Source organism: Haematobia irritans, chromosome 1 (genome assembly GCF_050003625.1).
Source record: "Haematobia irritans isolate KBUSLIRL chromosome 1, ASM5000362v1, whole genome shotgun sequence".
Lineage (NCBI taxonomy): Eukaryota > Metazoa > Arthropoda > Insecta > Diptera > Muscidae > Haematobia > Haematobia irritans.
This window is the reverse complement of record NC_134397.1, coordinates 241,615,904-241,636,219: the sequence shown is the minus strand read 5'-3', so window position 1 is coordinate 241,636,219 and position 20,316 is coordinate 241,615,904. Positions and strand designations below refer to the sequence as shown.

The 20,316-nt window shown below is 23.5% G+C and overlaps 1 protein-coding gene across 8 annotated transcripts in view; it reads right to left on the bottom strand.

Moving 5' to 3' along the window:
* Positions 1 to 20,316, bottom strand: part of heph (polypyrimidine tract-binding protein 1 heph) — a 564,267-nt gene that overhangs the window by 486,138 nt on the left and 57,813 nt on the right. The window contains exon 3 of one of the 8 annotated variants that reach the window (XM_075309406.1): positions 14,885 to 15,811. The exons of the other annotated variants lie outside the window; for them this stretch is intronic. The gene's annotated coding sequence lies outside the window, so the exon portion shown is untranslated. The remainder of the gene's footprint in view (positions 1 to 14,884; positions 15,812 to 20,316) is intronic. 8 annotated transcript variants of the gene reach the window in all.

Genomic DNA, 20,316 nt, shown 5'->3' with positions numbered 1-20,316 from the left:
TTTTATTTCTATAGAAAATTTTGTGAAAATTTTATTTCTATAGAAAATGTTGTCAAAATTTTATTTCTATAGAAAATTTTGTAAATTTTTTTTCTATAGAAAATGTTGTCAAAATTTTATTTCTATAGAAAATGTTGTCAAAATTTTATTTCTATAGAAAATTTTGTCAAAATTTTAGTTCTATAGAAAATTTTGTCAAAATTTTAATAGCTGTACATCCAACCATCTTGCAGTCTATAAGGCTTTGCCCAAATAAATTTGACAAGCATACTTTTCCTCTGTTGTTTAAGCTACACTTGTAGTTTAGTCAATGCATGGTTTTAAGCTGAAATCAAACACAACAACAATGATTAAAGAAAATTTTATTTCTATTAAAAAATTTTGCCAACATTTTATTTTTTAGAAAATTTTGTTAAAATTTTATTTCTATAGGAAATGTTATCAAAATTTTATTTTTATGGGAAATTTTGTCAAAATTTAATTTCTATAGAAAATTTTTTCAAAATTTTATTTCTATATGAAATTTTGTCAAAATTTTATTTCTATATGAAATTTTGTCAAAATTTTATTTCTATATGAAATTTTGTCAACATTTTATTTCTATATGAAATTTTGTCAAGATTTTATTTCTATATTGAATTTTGTCAAAATTTTATTTCTATAGAAAAAATTATTTCTACTAAATATTATTTCTACAGAAAACTTTTCTAAAATATTATTTCAAATTTTATTTCTATAAAAAATTTTTACAAAATTTTATTTCTATAAAAAATTTTTACAAAATTTTATTTTTATAAAAAAATTTTACAAAATTTTATTTCTCTGAAAAAATTGTTTACAAAATTTTAGTTCTATAAAAAATTTTTACAATTTTTTTTCTATAGAAAATTTAACAAATTTTGTCAACATTTTGTTTCTATAGTAAATTTTGTCAAAATTTTATTTCTATAGAAAATTTCATCAAAATTTGATTTCTATGAAAATTTTGTCAAAATTTTATTTCTATATAACATTTTGTCAAAATATTATGGAAAATTTTGTCAAAATTTTATTTCTGTAGAAAATTGACAGAATTTTATTTCTACAGAAAATTGTGTTAAAATTTTATTTCTATAGAAAATGTTCTTAAAAATATATTTCTATAGAAAATTGTGTCAAAAATTTATTTCTATAGAAAATGTTTTCAAAAATTTTACACAGTTCATAGCTCGTCTCGGATTCCAATGGAAAACTTCTTTATATGCCTACTCTCGTCAGAAATAAAAAATACTACATTACTCGTATGTGACATTTCCATTTTACCGTAAAAGCAACGATAAAAAAACTATTTTTCAGTAACAGTAAATAAGTGAATGTGGGCAGTTTAGTGTACTAGTGCAAAGTGGTGCACACATGTCTACAATAAAATCAAATTGAGTAAAACCGAAAGATGTTGAATATCCAAACCCCGGGGGACGCTAAATTCACTCGAAAATAAAGAAGAACAAAAAAAAAAAAAAAAAACAAAGCTCCAGACATAGTAAAACACCTACACATTGTGCAAGAATAGAAGGCGCATTTAATTATTTGTTTATATGTGTTGCAATACACATCCCCCCCCTTTCCAGACCAGCAAAATTTACCAAAAATATTTTATAAATATTTACTGAAAATATACAAAAAAAAAAAAAAAACACATGGTGATGGTGGCACTGGCAAATCACCATTGATTGTAGTTGCGAAAAGGGAAATGAAGATTGTGATGAGGATGATGAAGATCTTCTTGGTTTAATGCAAGATAAACTAAATTCTCAGTCTTCATTTTGTCCGTCCATAAGTCAGTTGTATGATCTATATAAAATTTAGTGAGAATACTAAATGTAAAATATGTCTGTCCGTCCGTCCTTCCATCCATCAGTCAGCTGTATGACCCTTCTAATTTTAGTGCGACTACTAGAAAAAAAGGTCATAAAAATTTTCTTAAATTCTCAAGTGGCTATGATGACAATTTATCCCTGGACAATTTCAGTTCGTTCATATGCGCTAAGTTTCAAATTCAAAATGCAAAGTGACACAATTATCCCCAGTCTCTTCATCACTCACTCTTTCCAAAATGGGGTATGGAATAGTGGAGGCTCCTCACGAATCCAAAACGATGAACAATGATGAGTTGTTTCCAGTTGTAGAAAAGTGGCATTCACACATGTAATGAAATACCAGGCTATATGTCATACCACCAGGCAATGATGATGAACTACAATATTCATTCAGAGGATGATCATAATGGTGGGGTGATGACTGCTACAGTGGTGACAATGATTATATGGTGACGAGGAGGACCACTACATCATGAGAGCACGATATGGAAAATTATCTATTTCTGCAGAGGCACTTAACGACGGCAGGCTATTGTGAATATAAACGCCAGTCTTTCTGTCCATAATGCCTCTGCTGCTGTCTGCCTGATTCCAATTTACGCGCGCAGCTATATTAAATTCAAAATCCACGTTTTCACAATGACGAATGACTATGGAGTGGTATGGATATTCATGGCATGTGTATTCAAGGTTCAAGTGAGAATGGTAATCGAAAATACGGAAATTAGGTATTGACATATGAAATTACCTTCAAATCGATTTATGAAATGTTTAGTTTCTTTTTGGGGTGATTAGCTTTTAGGAAAATATCAATCATTTGGCAGATTTTCATTCGTCCCAAGACATCTTCAACTATTGGATATTTTAATTGATTTATTTTTCCATTGACACTGTAGTGATATTAGAGCAAATACCAGATGTTTTTGTAATATTTCACATCTGTTTTCACAATGGCTGATAGGCAAACATAATTCCGAGAGACAAACACGATAGTGACTATCGTAGAGAATAGATAAAAAACGAAAGATGCATCGGGCGTATGGACCATGGTTGCAACAATTGATAGATTTTTTACTGTTTGGTAGAAATCTTCATTTTTAGTTAGATTGATAAAATTTCTATAGAAATAAAAGTTTGACAAAATTTTCTATAGAAATAAAGTTTTGACAAAATTTTCTATAGAAATAAAATTTTGACAAAATTTTCCATAGAAATAAAAATTTTGACAAAATTTCTATAGAAATAAAATTTGGTAGAAATCTTCATGTTTAGTTAAATTGACAAAATTTCTATAGAAATAAAATTTTGACAAAATTTTCTATAGATATAAGGTTTTGACCATATATTCTATAGAAATAAAATTTTGACAAAATTTTCTATAGAAATAAAATTTTGACAAAATTTTCTATAGAAATAAAATTTTGACAAAATTTTCTATAGAAATAAAATTTCGACAAAATTTTCTATAGAAATAAAATTTTGACAAAATTTTCTATAGAAATAAAATTTTGACAAAATTTTCTATAGAAATAGAATTTTGACAAAATTTTCCATAAAGAAAAAATTTTGACAAAATTTTCGATAGAAATAAAATTTTGAAAAAATTTTCTATAGAAATAGAATTTTTACAAAAACTTTCTATAGAAAATAAATTATGGCAAAATTTTCTATAGAAATAAAATTTTGACAAAATTTTCTATAGAAATAGAATTTTGACAAAAATATCTATAGAAATAAAATTTCGACAAAATTTTCTATGGTAATAAAATTTTGGCAAAATTTTCTATAGAAATAAAATTTTGACAAAATTTTCTATAGAAATAAAATTTTGACAAAATTTTCTATAGAAATAGAATTTTGAAAAAAATTTCTATAGAATTTTGACAAAAAATTTATTTCTATAGAAATAAAATTGTGGCAAAATTTTATATAGAAATAAAATTTTAACAAAATTTTCTATAGAAATAAAATTTTAACAAAATTTTCTATAGAAATAAAATTCTGACAAAATTTTCCATAAAGAAAAAATTTTGACAAAATTTTCGATAGAAATAAAATTTTGAAAAAATTTTCTATAGAAATAGAATTTTTACAAAAACTTTCTATAGAAAATAAATTATGGCAAAATTTTCTATAGAAATAAAATTTTGACAAAATTTTCTATAGAAATAGAATTTTGACAAAAATATCTATAGAAATAAAATTTCGACAAAATTTTCTATGGTAATAAAATTTTGGCAAAATTTTCTATAGAAATAAAATTTTGACAAAATTTTCTATAGAAATAAAATTTTGACAAAATTTTCTATAGAAATAAAATTTTGACAAAATTTTCTATAGAAATAGAATTTTGACAAAAAAAATTATTTCTATAGAAATAAAATTTTGACAAAATTTTCCATAGAGATAAAATTTTGACAAAATTTTCTAAAGATATAAAATTTTGACAAAATTTTCTATAGAAATAGAATTTTGACAAAAATTTCTATAGAAATAAAATTTTGACAAATTTTTATATAGGAATAAAATTTTGACAAAATTTTATATAGAAATAAAATTTTAACAAAATTTTATATAGAAATAACATTTTAACAAAATTTTATATAGAAATAAAATTTTGAAAAAAAAATTTATAGAAATAAACTGTTGACAAAATTTTCTATAGAAATAAAATTTTGACAAAATTTTCTATGGAAATAAGATTTTGACCAATTTTTCTATAGATATAAAATTTAAACAAAATTTTCTATAGAAATAAGATTTTGACAAAATGTTCTATAGAAATAAAATGTTGACAAAATTTTCTATAGTAATAAAATTTTGACAAAATTTTCTATAGAAATAAAATTTTGACAAAATTTTCTATAGAAATAAAATTTTGACCAATTTTTCTATAGAAATAAAATTTTAACAAAATTTTCTATAGAAATAAAATTTTAACAAAATTTTCTATAGAAATAAGATTTTGACAAAATGTTCTATAGAAATAAAATGTTGACAAAATTTTCTATAGAAATAAAATTTTAACAAAATTTTCTATAGAAATAAAATTTTGATAAAATTTTCTATAGAAATAAAATTTTGACAAAATTTTCTATAGAAATAAAATTTTGACAAAATTTTCTATAGAAATAGAATTTTGACAAAAATTTCTATATAAATAAAATTTTGACAAAATTTTATATGGGAATAATATTTTGACAAAATTTTATATAGAAATAAAATTTTAACAAAATTTTCTATAGAAATAAAATGTTGACAAAATTTTCCATAGAGATAAAATTTTGACAAAATTTTCTATGGAAATAGAATTTTGATAAAAATTTCTATAGAAATAAAATTTTGACAAATTTTTATATAGGAATAAAATTTTGACAAAATTTATTTCTAATTTTATAGAAATAAGATTTTGACAAATTTTTCTATAGAAATAAAATTTTAACAAAATTTTCTATAGAAATAAAATTTTAACAAAATTTTCTATAGAAATAAAATTTTAACAAAATTTTCTATAGAAATAAAATTTTAACAAAATTTTCTATAAAAATAGAATTTTACAAAAATTTTCTATAGAAAATAAATTTTGACAAAATTTTCTATAGAAATAAAATTTTGAGAAAATTTTCTATAGAAATAAAATTTTGAGAAAATTTTCTATAGAAATAAAATTTTGACAAAATTTTCTATAGAAATAAAATTTTGACAAAATTTTCTATAGAAATAAAATTTTGACAAAATTTTCTATAGAAATAAGATTTTGACAAAATTTTATATAGAAATAAAATTTTAACAAAATTTTTTATAGAAATAAAATTTTGACAAAATTTTCTATAGATATAAAATTTTGATAAAATTTTCTATAGAAATAGAATTTTGACAAAAATTTCTATAGAAATAAAATTTTGACAAAATTTTATATAGGAATAAAATTTTGACAAAATTTTCTATACAAAATAAGATTTTAACAAAATTTTCTATACAAAATAAAATGTTGACAAAATTTTCTACAGAAATAAAATTTTGACAAAATTTTCTATAGAAAGAATTTTAACGTAATAGGTACTTTAACGTTTGGGGTGGTGGTACAATTCGCTACTCTTCACACCAACGAAGTCTGTGGCCAACATCACATAATATCCAGGGCCAATTGAAAGGATTTCTTCTGAAGCTACCAAATGGGGTATTAAGTCCTATGAGTCGTCCAATAGAGGGTCAAGGAATCTCTTCAGTACTTCGGCCTAACCTCTCTCTCCGAAATGCCGCAAATAAGCTGGTTGTATCGTCTACAACCGTGCATCGAGCCAAAAAGTCGAGCCGGACTATCGACTTACAAGAAGGTAGTGACTCCAAATCGCGATGATAAACAAAATACGACGGCCAAAGCGCGATCCCGGAGGCTGTACACGACTATGCTGACGAAGTTTGACTGCGTGGTAATGGACGACGAAACCTACGTCAAAGCCGACTACAAGCAGCTTCCGGGACAGGAGTTTTATACGGCAAAAGGAAGGGGAAAGGTAGCAGATATTTCCAAGCACATAAAACTGTCAAAGTTCGCAAAGAAATATCTGGTTTGGCAAGCCATCTGTACCTGTGGCTTGAAAAGCAGCATTTTCATAGCTTCCGGGACTGTCAACCAAGAAATTTACGTGAAAGAGTGTTTGAATAAACGTCTGCTGCCTTTCCTGAAGAAACACGGTTGTTCCGTACTGTTTTGGCCGGATTTGGCATCTTGCCATTACGGTAAAAAGGCCATGGAGTGGTACGCCGCCAACAACGTGCAGGTAGTTCCCAAGGACAAGAACCCTCCCAACACGCCAGAGCTCCGCCCAATTGAGAAATACTGGGCTATTGTCAAGCGGAACCTAAAGAAGACCAAAAAAAAAACTGCTAAGAACGAGCAGCAGTTCAAGGCAAACTGGCTTTCTGCGGCGAAGAAGGAGGACAAGGTGGCTGTACAAAATATGATGGCAGGTTTCAAGCGTGAAGCCCGGCAATTCGGATTTAGAAAAGCGAAAGCCTAACTGAATGTTTTTCCTGAATTTTATACTAATTGAATTTTATACTAAACCAACGGCATCGAACGGGTGTTATCCCTTCACAGAAATGTGACACCATCTATTGACGTCATATGGTCATGGTTTTTTAATAAGAATACATTGAAATTGACCCAACGTCATCAAGAGTTGACATTCTTTTGTGAATGAAGTTTAAGGACAGCCAATGCAATTTCTTTAGGAATTTGGTATCAATCGAATCGATCTCGTGGTAACAGAGCAACGCTTTGGAACTGAAAGAGATACCGACTTTAAAAATGATCCATTTTGTCCATTGTTAACAAGGAAGCTATGCGGGGGAAATTGAGAAGGCAATGACCAATTGCTGACTAATTGGTTGCCCATTTGGATGAGGTGAATGGAACTAGATGATCAGTGGTGTTATAAATGATGACTCAGTCAATTAAAATTGTCCATTGTTGGCGAATTATAAATATGTTGATGTGAACATTTTAGCATATCACGCTCCGTAAATCGTTATAATGATACTGGTACTGTTGCCAATTTCCGACTCCACAGGGTATGCGCCAACAACATGGACCAAAATGAACCTTTACATGTTCCAAAATACAGACAATCTGGCCCAAAGCATTGCAATCGTGTATCACAATGACATATTTACCACACTGAATATGTTGGTGAACTTAAAGTAGTGGGCTGTCCAACCTAAACCCTAGGTAATCTTCCCTCGTAGACAGACATTGACACAGCATACATATACTATAAGAAAAGACTGAACAGGGAATGAGTTGGTGACATGGACCGACAAGTTTGTGGGATGTTTCAAATCTGTTCTCGACATAGTCAAGTCGATGGCGGAAGACAAAGTTTTCAAATGAAAAAAAAATATATGGAACCATCAAGTAAAAGTTAATACAAAAAACCGCAAAGAATATTACAAAATGTTGAGAATTAAATCCGCATGGGAGTATCAATAGAAAGCAGACACACTGAAGAAGCGTCAAGTGAAATAACGCCATTTTAACAGTTTTATTAAAAAAGTAACACTAGTACAAAAAGCGAGGGGAGAAAAAAAACTCAAGTTATCCATATCAGTGGAACACATAACCGGGAGAGACAAAGAAATTCGAAGAATAAATGTCATAGTAATGCGAAATCCCAGGTCGGTCTGTGAATAACAAAAAAAACTCCATCATATTATGATTGTTTTAATGTTGCTTATGTATGCGAGAATGATTAACCGCGAAACTACTACATATCCCACAATGAACTGAAAAGTAACAAAAAGAGAAAAAACATTCTACATCATCATTTATGCAACTTTAATTTACTGCAGACTTGACAATTTCACTTCTCAGTTGCACGAAAACAAACCTCCCGTATATGTTTCCTCAATAAAGAGAATATATAATTTTTTGTGTAATGTAGCCACTACAAATAGTGTCAGTGGATATTGGAGCGCCAGAACACTTACTGAAGAATTGGAAACTGACAAAATAAAATGATGGAAAATAGGTTTGCGGTTAAAGCAGTAACATCTTCTCACAATTTTATTTTTATAGAAAACTTTGTCGAAATTTGATTTCTATAGAAAATTTTCTCAAAATTTTATTTCTATAGAAAATTTTGTCAAAATGTTATATCTATACAAAATTTTGTAAAAATTTTTTTCTATAGAAAATTTTTTCAAAATTTTATTTCTATAGAAATTTTGGTCGAACTTTTATTTCTATAACAAATTTTATCAAAATTTGATTTCTATAGAAAATTTTGTCAAAATTTTATTTTTATACAAAATTTTGTAAAAATTTTATTCCTATAGAAAAATTTTTCAAAATTTTGTTTCTATAGAAAATTTGCTCAAAATTTTATTTCTATACAAAATTTACTCAAAATTTTATTTCTATAAGAAATGTTATCAAAATTTTTATTCTATAGAAAATTTTGTCAAAATTTTATTTCTATAAGAAATGTTATCAAAATTTTTATTCTATAGAAAATTCCGTCATAATTTTATTTCTAAAGAAAATTTTGTCAAAATTGTACTTCTATAGAAAATGTTGTCAATATTTTATATCTATAGAAAAATTTGTCAACATTTTATTTCTATAGAAAATGTTGTCAAAATGTTATTTCTATAGAAAATTTTGTCAAAATTTTATTTCTATAGAAAATTTTGTCAAAATTTAATTTCTATAGAAAATTTTGTCAAAATTTAATTTCTATAGAAAATTTTCTCAAAATTTTATTTCTATAGAAAATTTTCTCATTTACTGAAGAATTGGAAACTGACAAAATAAAATGATGGAAAATAGGTTTGCGATTAACGCAGTAACATCTTCTCACAATTTTATTTTTATAGAAAACTTTGTCGAAATTTGATTCCTATAGAAAATTTTTTTTAAAATTTGATTTCTATAGAAAATTTTTTCAAAATTTTATTTATATAGAAATTTTTGTCGAACTTTTATTTCTATAACAAATTTTATCAAAATTTGATTTCTATAGAAAATTTTGTCAAAATTTTATTTTTATAGAAAATTTTGTAAAAATTTTATTCCTATAGAAAAATTTGTCACAATTTTATTTCTATAGAAAATTTTCTCAAAATTTTATTTCTATAACAAATTTTATCAAAATTTGATTTCTATAGAAAATTTTTTCAAAATTTTATTTTTATAGAAAATTTTGTAAAAATTTTATTCCTATAGAAAAATTTGTCACAATTTTTATTCTATAGAAAATTTTGTAATAATTTTATTTCTAAAGAAAATTTTGTCAAAATTGTACTTCTATAGAAAATGTTGTCAATATTTTATATCTATAGAAAAATATGTCAATATTTTATTTCTATAGAAAATGTTGTCAAAATGTTATTTCTATAGAAAATTTTGCCAAAATGTTATTTCTATAGAAAATTTTCTCAAAATTTTATTTCTATAGAAAATTTTGTCAAAATTTTATTTCTATAGAAAATTTTCTCAAAATTTTATTTCTATAGAAAATTTTCTCAAAATTTTATTTCTATAGAAATTTTTGTCGAACTTTTATTTCTATAACAAATTTTATCAAAATGTAATTTTACTCCTATAGAAAAATTTGCAAAATTTTATTTCTATAGAAATATTACCCAATATTTTATTTTTATAGAAAATTTTATCGAAATTTTATTTCTATGGAAAATTTTCTCAAAATTTTATTTCTATAGAAAATTTTGTCAAAATTTTATTTCTATAAGAAATGTTATCAAAATTTTTATTCTATAGAAAATTTTGTCATAATTTTATTTCCATAGAAAATTTTGTCAAAATTTTATTTCTATAAGAAATGTTATCAAAATTTGTATTCTATAGAAAATTTTGTCATAATTTTATTTCTATAGAAAATTTTGTCAAAATTGTATTTCTATAGAAAATGTTGTCAATATTTTATATCTATAGAAAATTTTGTCAACATTTTATTTCTATAGAAAATTTTGTCAAAATTGTATTTCTATAGAAAATGTTGTCAAAATTTGATTTCTATAGACATTTTTGTCGAACTTTTATTTCTCTAACAAATTTTGTCAAAATTTGATTTCTAAAGAAAATTTTGTCATAATTTTATTTCTATAGAAAATTTTGCCAATGTTTTATTTGTATAGAAAAGTTTGTCAAAATTTTATTTCTATTGAAAATTTTGTCAAATGTTGTTTCTATAGAAAATTTTGTCAAAATTTTATTTCTATAAAAAAATGTTATCAAAATTTTTACTCTATAGAAAAGTTTGTCAAAATTTTATTTCTATAAAAAAATTTATCAAAATTTTTATTCTATAGAAAATTTTGTCATAATTTTATTTCTATAGAAAATTGTGTCAACTGTTATTTCTATAGAAAAATTTGTCAAAATTTTATTTCTATTCTATAGAACATTTGTCAGGTACCTCTTAGTCGGAAAGTAATATTTTATCAATATTCTATCAAACTATAAAAAATCTACCAGTTTTGGTAGAATTCTACCAACTGTGGCAACCGTACTGGCGAGTCGGGTTCTGAAGATTTTACTACTAATACTAGACTCCTTTACCGTCTAAATCAAAACTTTAAACAGTTCCTATTTTTATAACTTAACAAATATTTAGGCAAATTAGATTCGATTGATTTTTTTATCGTCAACGAAGTCGTAGAATAAAGCATTGTATGCGTGTTCATGTGTTTTTGTTAATCGTGATGTTGAAATTTTAATGACTAACAATACGGAATATCAGTTTTGATTCTCGCCGTAATAAAGGAATGACATCTTTAACATTTATTTTGATCATTACGAAACCATTTTTTTTTCAGATATGTTCCAGATATGTACATTTGTGAACATTTGTGTCTCCAAATGGATAATGAGTTACCTAATTATGAGAACAAGCATTTCTTTGCATTTTGTCTTATGCTAAAATTCTGCATAATAAAGAAATGATGAGGTGTTACTATATTATATATATGGTTTAGTGTTTCAGTTTCCGTTGGAATCATCAAAGTTTTTCATGAGAAATGTGTTTGCGGGCAACAAGTGTAATTCACTTTGGATTTATTGACGTATCAGAATTTATTCTGATAATTGGTTGATAGTTTCGCTGCAGAGGATGCTGATGAGGTATGTGAAATTTACGAAACGGCCATATTGCAGTCAAAAGGGCTTTGGAAAAATAAATTTGACAAAAATAATTTTCCTCTGTTGGTTAAGCTGAAATACAATAATAATTAAAAATTTATTGCTATAGAAAATTTTGTCAAAATTTTATTTCTATAGAAAATTTCGCCAAAATTTTATTTCCATAGAAAATATTCTCAAAGTTTTATTCCTATAGAAACTTCTGTCAACAATTTATTTCTATAGAAAATTTTATCAAATTTTTATTTCTATGGAAAATTACGTCAAAATTTTATTGCTGGAGAAAGTTTTGTCAAAATTTTATTGCTATAGAAAGTTTTGTCAGAATTCTATTTCTGTAGAAAATTTTCTCAAAATTTTATTTCTATAGTAAATTTTTCCAAAATTTTATTTCTATTGAAAATTTTGTCAAAATTGTATTTCTATAGAAGATTTTGTCAAAATTTTATTTCTATAGAAAACTTTGTCAAAATTTTATTTCTATAAAAGATTTTGTCAAAATTTTATTTCCGTAGAAAATTTTGTCAAAATTTTGTTGCTATAGAAAATTTTGTCAAAATTTTGTTGCTATAGAAAATTTTCTCAAAATTTTATTTCTATAGAAAATTTTGTCAAAATTTTATTTCTGTAGAAAATTTAGTCAAGTTTTATTTCGATAGAAAATTTTGTAAATTTTTTTATTTTTATAGAAAATTTTGTCAAAATTTTATTTCTATTCAAAATTTTATCACAATTTTATTTCTATTGCAAATTTTGTCAAAATGTTATTTCTATACAAAATATTTATCAAAATTTTATTTCTTTTTAAAATTTTGCCAAAATTTTATTTCTTTTCAAAATTTTGCTTCTATTGAAAATTTTGTCAAAATTTTATTGCTATAGAAAATTTTGTCAAAACTTTATTTCTATAGAAAATTTTCTACAAATCTTGTTTCTATAAAAAACTTTGTCAAAATTTTATTTCTATAGAAAATTTTGTCAAAATGTCATTTCTATAGAAAATTTTGTCAAAATGTTATTTCTATAAAAAATTTTGACAAAATGTTATTTCTATGGAAAATTTTGTCAATTTTTTTTTCTATAGAAAATATTTATCAAAATTTTATTTCTTTTCAAAATTTTGCCAAAATTTTATTTCTATTGAAAATTTTGTCAAAATTTTATTTCTATTGAAAATTTTGTCAAAATTTTATTTCTATAGAAAATTTTCTCAAAATTATATTTCTACAGAAAATTTTCTCAAAATTATATTTCTATAGAAAATTTTGTCAAAAATTTTATTACTATAGACAATTTTGTCAAAATTTTATTTCTATAGAAAATTTTGTCAAAATTTTTATTTCTATAGAAAATTTTCTCAAAATTTTTATTTCTATAGAAAATGTTCTCAAAATTGTATAGAAAATAGAAAATGTTGTCAAAATTTTATCACTATAGAAAATTTTGTCAACATTTTATTTCTATAGAAAATTTAGTCACAATTATATTTCTATGGAAAATTTTGCCAACATTTTATTGCTATAGAAAATTTTGTCTCAATTTTATTGCTATAGAAAATTTTGTCTCAATTTTATGCTATAGAAAATTTTCTCAAAATTTTATTTCTTAGGAAAATTTTGTCAATTTTTTTTTTATAGAAAATATTTATCAAAATTTTATTTCTATTGCAAATTTTCTCAAAATTTTTATTTCTATAGAAAATTTTCTCTAAATTATATTTCTATAGAAAATTTTGTCAAAATTTTATTACTATAGACAATTTTGTCAAAATTTTATATCTATAGAAAATTTTGTCAAAATGTCATTTCTATAGAAAATTTTGTCAAAATGTTATATCTATAAAAATTTTTTGTCAAAATGTTATTTCTATGGAAAATTTTGTCAATTTTTTTTTCTATAGAAAATATTTATCAAAATTTTATTTCTTTTCAAAATTTTGCCAAAATTTTATTTCTATTGAAAATTTTGTCAAAATTTTATTTCTATAGAAAATTTTGTCAAAATTTTATTTCTATAGAAAATTTTCTCAAAATTTTTATTTCTATAGAAAATTTTCTCAAAATTATATTTCTATAGAAAATGTTCTCAAAATTGCATAGAAAATAGAAAATTTTGTCAAAATTTTATCACTATAGAAAATTTTTTTAAAACATTTTATTTCTATAGAAAATTTAGTCACAATTATATTTCTATAGAAAATTTTGTCAACATTTTATTGCTATAGAAAATTTTGTCTCAATTTTATTGCTATAGAAAATTTTGTCTCAATTTTATGCTATAGAAAATTTTCTCAAAATTTTAGTTCTATGGAAAATTTTGTCAATTTTTTTTTCTATAGAAAATATTTATCAAAATTTTATTTCTATTGAAAATTTTGTCAAAATTTTATTTCTATTGAAAATTTTGTCAAAATTTTATTTCTATTAAAAATTTTGTCAAAATTTTATTTCTATTGAAAATTTTGTCAAAATTTTTTTTCTATAGAAAATTTTCTCAAAATTTTTATTTCTATAGAAAATTTTCTCAAAATTATATTTCTATAGAAAATTTTGTCAAAATTTTATTACTATAGACAATTTTGTCAAAATTTTATTTCTATAGAAAATTTTGTCAAAATTTTTATTTTTATAGAAAATTTTCTCAAAATTTTTATTTCTATAGAAAATTTTCTCAAAATTGTATTTCTATAGAAAGTTTTGTCAAAATTTTATCACTATAGAAAATTTTGTCAAAATTTTATTTCTATGGAAAATTTAGTCACAATTTTATTTTTATAGAAAATTTTGTCAAAATTTTATTGCTATAGAAAATTATCTCAAAATTTTATTTCTATGTACAATTTTCTAAATATCTTGTTTCTATAGAAAATTTTGTCAAAATTTTATTGCTATAGAAAATTTTGTCTCAATTTTATTGCTATAGAAAATTTTCTCAAAATTTTATTTCTATGTACAATTTTCTAAATATCTTGTTTCTATAGAAAATTTTCTCAAAATTTTTATTTCTATAGAAAATTTTGTCAAAATTTTATTGCTATAGAAAATTTTGTCAAAATTTTATTGCTATAGAAAATTTTGTGTTTTGTGAAAAGAAAGAAAGAAAAATTGTGGTGCTGAAAAGTCGAGAAACATAGTCAATACAATAAAAACTATTAATTTATTTTGAAATTTATTCATTTGCAGCAACATTTAAACTTTTATACGATAAGATGGCCCTACTCATAGCTTTTCATAATTTTTGTTGTAGAATAGAATAACAAAAAAATCTCCATTTGTAGTGTAATAAATTAATAACTGGGTCGAATATTAATTAATTTATATTTTTTGTTAATTGGTCAGCGGACAAAAACAAAAGCTCTACTCACCCGGCTAGTCAAACGAATTGTTCATTTGATGTTGCTGCACAAAAATACTGCCGTAAAATGTCAACAAGTATGATTTGTATATTTATGCTGTCTCTCTCTACAACGTTATTTGATTTTCCTTTTAGATATCTTAGGATTGCTGCTGTTGCCGGTTGTTGTCGTTTGACGACAAAAGTCTCAAAAACAAAAACAAGTGTTCTTCACGTTTCGAGAGGAACGTACAACAAAAACCAAAAAAAAAACAAAACCAAGAATAAAATTCTATTCCGTATAGGATACTAAATCACGCTCTTGATGCAGTCTACACACTACAACGACTAGAGAGATTGGGGCTAGGCTAAACAAATTGAAAGAAAAAATACTATTCACTAGGACAATAAATCACAATACGCACAAAATTCGTTTTTTTTTTCTTTTAATTTATAGAAAATATATAAATTTTAGATATATATCACGGTTTATGACGATTCACGCATTCGAATGAGTTATGAATGTACGTCACAGCAAGATTAAAATCATTGAGGATCCTGTAGAGGTTGATGATACACCACTATGTGTGAACTCATGGACTAGATACCAATTAACAAACACACGCGCACGTTATCAACGGAGAGGACGAATTTAGTAACCATGTATTTTCATAAATTATCTCAAGAGAAGCTTTTTGCTGTTCTCTTATTTTTTTCTCGTTATTCTCTCTCTCTCTTTCTCTTTTTATTATAAGAAGTTAAAACTACCAACTTGATGTTTAGTTTATCTCTCTCATTTTTTTTCTCTCTCTCTCTTCTCTGGTAAATATTTTTGTTTTGTTTGTTTTTTTTTTTTTTATTTTAATTTATACCGCGAATTCAGATAGATTTAGCACAACCGTAGTTTTATACGTGAGTGTTGCAGTTGTTTGTGATGGGAGGGAAGAACTTCTCTGGCCTGTAAGTAATCGAAAAAGAGAAAAACAATTTCGATATAATTTTTGAAATGTCCTTATCAGAGGAATTTACAACAAACTTTTTATTATTTTTTTGGTCAATGAAAGGCAGACAGACAAAGATTGACAGCAAGGCAGGCTCAGGACGTAATATGCAGATAGATAGGAAGAAATAGTTGTGGTGGTGGTGGTGGTAGCAGTAAGTAGATCAAGGAAAGGCTTTATCAGTTTTGAATGGAAGCGGTGTTGGTGTGGCTTTTGTGTGATCGACCGACCGATCTATCGATCGACAATGAAATAGAGAAATATATCAATGATCAATTTGTGAGAAGAAATTCAAATAAAAATTTCAAATGAATTTTGAAAAACACAAAGATAGCGAGAGAGTTTTATGTAGAAGAGAGAGAGAGATAGAGCGAGAATTAGTAATAAATACAAACAAGAGAACAGTGTAGTAGTGAATATGCATTATATTGGTAAATTTGGTTTTCTATTTATTTTTATTTGCTTAAAATAGTTTATTTAGATAGAAATATTTCACTTTAATTCTTAAATTTGCACATTTGGAGGGAAAAACGTAAACAAATAACAAAAATATACATAGGCTTTTAAAGTCATATACACACACACACACACGTACATGTACAGAAATATATATACAAACCTATATTGCCCATTTGTTTATGAACAAATATTCCAGAGGATTAACATGACATGAGCAACATGAAACACAAACAACGGCAAAATATATGAGAGAGGTGATTAAAAAAAAAAAACATAACTCACAATACCACTGCACAGTGGTAATTGAGGCCAATTAATATTTACAAAATCAAATATATAAAACTTTAAATTATTTCAATTTGTTTTCATATAAAATATGTATATATGTATGTCTTGTCGCTAGAATACTTATATGGGGAAATATATACAAATTTAATACATTCATATTGACATTTGTCGCAAAGGTTTATTAGTTAATTTAATAAAGCAACAAGTAAACGAAGAGGGCAGGCTATCTTTTGATCGATTAAGTTTTCTTTCTTGGCGATTCCTTTTACCCATCTAATATATAAATTAACATTTCCATCGAGTGAACAGAAAATTTTTGTTAGCGGTGGTTTATTCCCTCTGAGTAATAACATTTCTGACTGGTTCTAGGCGTCTCTAAGTGGTTTCATCCTAGCCTGAAATCCCTGACTCGGCTATAAAAAAGGGACTCCTCATTGATGAGAGAAGTTCAATATGATTTTTTTATGAGCTATAGGAAAACTTTTGCAAAAAAACACATACAATTTGCCCAACGGGAAATTGGTGAATATTGCCAACGGCAAACCTATCACAGGACTGGCAACTACCGGTGATCCATTTTTATTTGAATCGATAGCAGGGTCCATATAATCTTACGTTTAACGAATATTCCATGCAAATGTTGCGACTGCGCCTCAATTCCAACACGTAGGCCGGTATCTCACGAATAAATGCTTCAGAGTTGTCTTCCAATACCTCAATTGTAGCGGGCTTGTATGTATAGACATGAGTTTTACCGTAGCCGCAAAAAAGAAATACTCTACATCTATAAAAATAAAATTTTGTTAGTTTTCTTTTGATTCCACCTTTATCAGTATATAATGAAATGATTTATCAGACCTCGAGCTTGATAAATCATTTCATTAAATAAAATTTTCACAAATTTTTCTATAGAAAAAAAATTTTGACAATTTTTTATATAGAAATTAAAATTTTGATAAAATTTTCTATAGAAATAAAATTTTGACAAAATTTTCTATAAAAATAATATTTTGACAAAATTTTCTAACAAAATACAATTTTGAGAAAATTTTCTATAGAAATAAAATTTTGACAAATTTTTCTGTAGAAATACATTTGTGACAAAATTTTCTATAGAAATAAAGTTTTGATAAAATTTTCTAAAAAAATTAAATTTTGACAAAATTTTCTATCAAAATACAATTTTGAGAAAATTTTCTATAGAAATAAAATTTTGACAAAATTTTCTAGAGAAATAAATTTTTCACACAAGTTTCTATAGAAATAAATTATTGACAAAATGTTCTATAGCAATAAAATTGTGACAATATATTCTATAGAAATAAATTTTTGACAAAATTTTCTATAGAAATAAATTTTTGCGAAAAATTTCTATAGAAATAAAATTTTGGCAACATTTTGTATAGGAAATAAAATTTTGACAAAATTTTCTATAAAAATAAAATTTTGACAAAATTTTCTATAAAAATAAAATTTTGGCAAAATTTTCTATAGAAATAAAATTTTGACAAAATTTTCTACAGAAATAAAATTTTGACAAGATTTTCTATAGAAATAAAATTTTGACAAAATTTTCAAATACAATTTTGAGAAAATTTTCTATAGCAATAAATTTTTGAAAACATTTTCTATAAAAATTAAATTTTGACAAAATTTTCTATAGAAAAATAATTTTGATAAAATTTTCTATAGAAATAAAAATTTGACAAAATTTTCTATAGAAATAAAATTTTGACAAATTAAAAAAAATATATCACCAAAATATTTCCTATTAACAAAATTTTCTATAGAAGTGAAAGTTTCACAAAATTTTCTGTAGAAATAAAAATTTTACAAAATTTTCTATAGCAATAAATTTTTGACAAAATTTTCTATAGAAATAAAATTTTTCTATAGAAGTGAAAGTTTCACAAAATGTTCTATAGAAATAAAATGTTGAGAATATTTTCTATACAAATATAATTTTGACAAAATTTTCTATAGCAAAAAATTTTTGACAAAATTTTTTATAGAAATAAAATTTTGACAACATTTTCTATGGAAATAAAATTTTGACAAGATTTTCTATAGAAATAAAATTTTGACAAAATTTTCTATACAAATAAAATTTTGACAACATTTTCTATAGAAATAAAATTCTGACAACATTTTCTATAGAAATAAAATGTTGACAAAATTTTCTATAAAAATAAAATTTTGACAAAATTTTCTATACAAATAAAATTTTGAAAAAATGTTCAATAGCAACAAAATTTTGACATTTTATATAGAAATAAAATTTTGACAAAATTTTCTATATAAATAAATTTTTGCGAAAAATTTCTATAGAAATAAAATTTTGGCAACATTTTGTATAGAAAATAAAATTTTGACAAAATTTTCTATAAAAATAAAATTTTGACAAAATTTTCTATAAAAATAAAATTTTGACAAAATTTTCTATAAAAATAAAATTTTGGCAAAATTTTCTATAGAAATAAAATTTTGACAAAATTTTCTACAGAAATAAAATTTTGAGTAAATTTTTAATGGAAATAAAATTTTGACAAAATTTTCTATCAAAATACAATTTTGAGAAAATTTTCTATAGCAACAAATTGTTGACATTTTCTATAAAAATAAAATTTTGACAAAATTTTCGATAGAAAAATAATTTTGATACAATTTTCTATAGAAATAAAAATTTGACAAAATTTTCTATAGAAATAAAATTTTGACAAAATTTTCTATAGAAATAAAATTTTGACAAATTAAAAAAAAAATATCACCAAAATATTTCCAAATAACAAAATTTTCTATAGAAGTGAAAGTTTCACAAAATTTTCTGTAGAAATAAAAATTTTACAAAATTTTCTTAAAAATATAATTTTGACAAAATTTTCTATAGCAATAAATTTTTGACAAAATTTTCTTTAAAAATAAAATTTTGACAAAATTTTCTATAAAAATAAAATTTTGACAAAATTTTCTATACAAATAAAATTTTGACAAAATTTTCTATAGAAATAAAATTTTGACAACATTTTCTATAGAAATAAAATTTTGACAAAATTTTATATAAAAATAAAATTTTGACAAAATTTTCTATACAAATAAAATTTTGAAAAAATTTTCAATAGCAACAAAATTTTGATAACATTTTCTATAGAAATAAAATTTTGACAACATTTTCTATAGAAATAACATTTTGACAAAATTTTCTATAGAAATAACATTTTGAAAAAATTTTCTATAGAAATAACATTTTGACCAAATTTTCTAAAGAAATAACATTTTCACAAAATTTTCTATAGAAATAAATATTTTACAAAATGTTCTTAGAAATACAATTTTGACAAAATTTTCTATAGCAATAAATTTTTTACAAAATTTTCTATAGAAATAAAATTTGTACAAAATTTTCTTAGAAATACCATTTTGACAAAAATTTTATATAGCAATAAAATGTTGACAACATTTTCTATAGAAATAAGATTTTGACAAAATTAAAAAAAAAAATATCACGAATTTATATCTAACTAACAAAATTTTCTATAGCAACAAATTTTTGACAAAATTTTCTATAGAAATAAAGTTTTGCGAAAATTTTCAATAGAAATACAAGTTGTCACATTTTCTATTGAAATAAAATTTTGACAAAATTTTCTATAAAAAATAAATTTTGAAAAAATTTTCTATAGAAATACAATTTTGGAAAATTTTTCTATAGCAATTA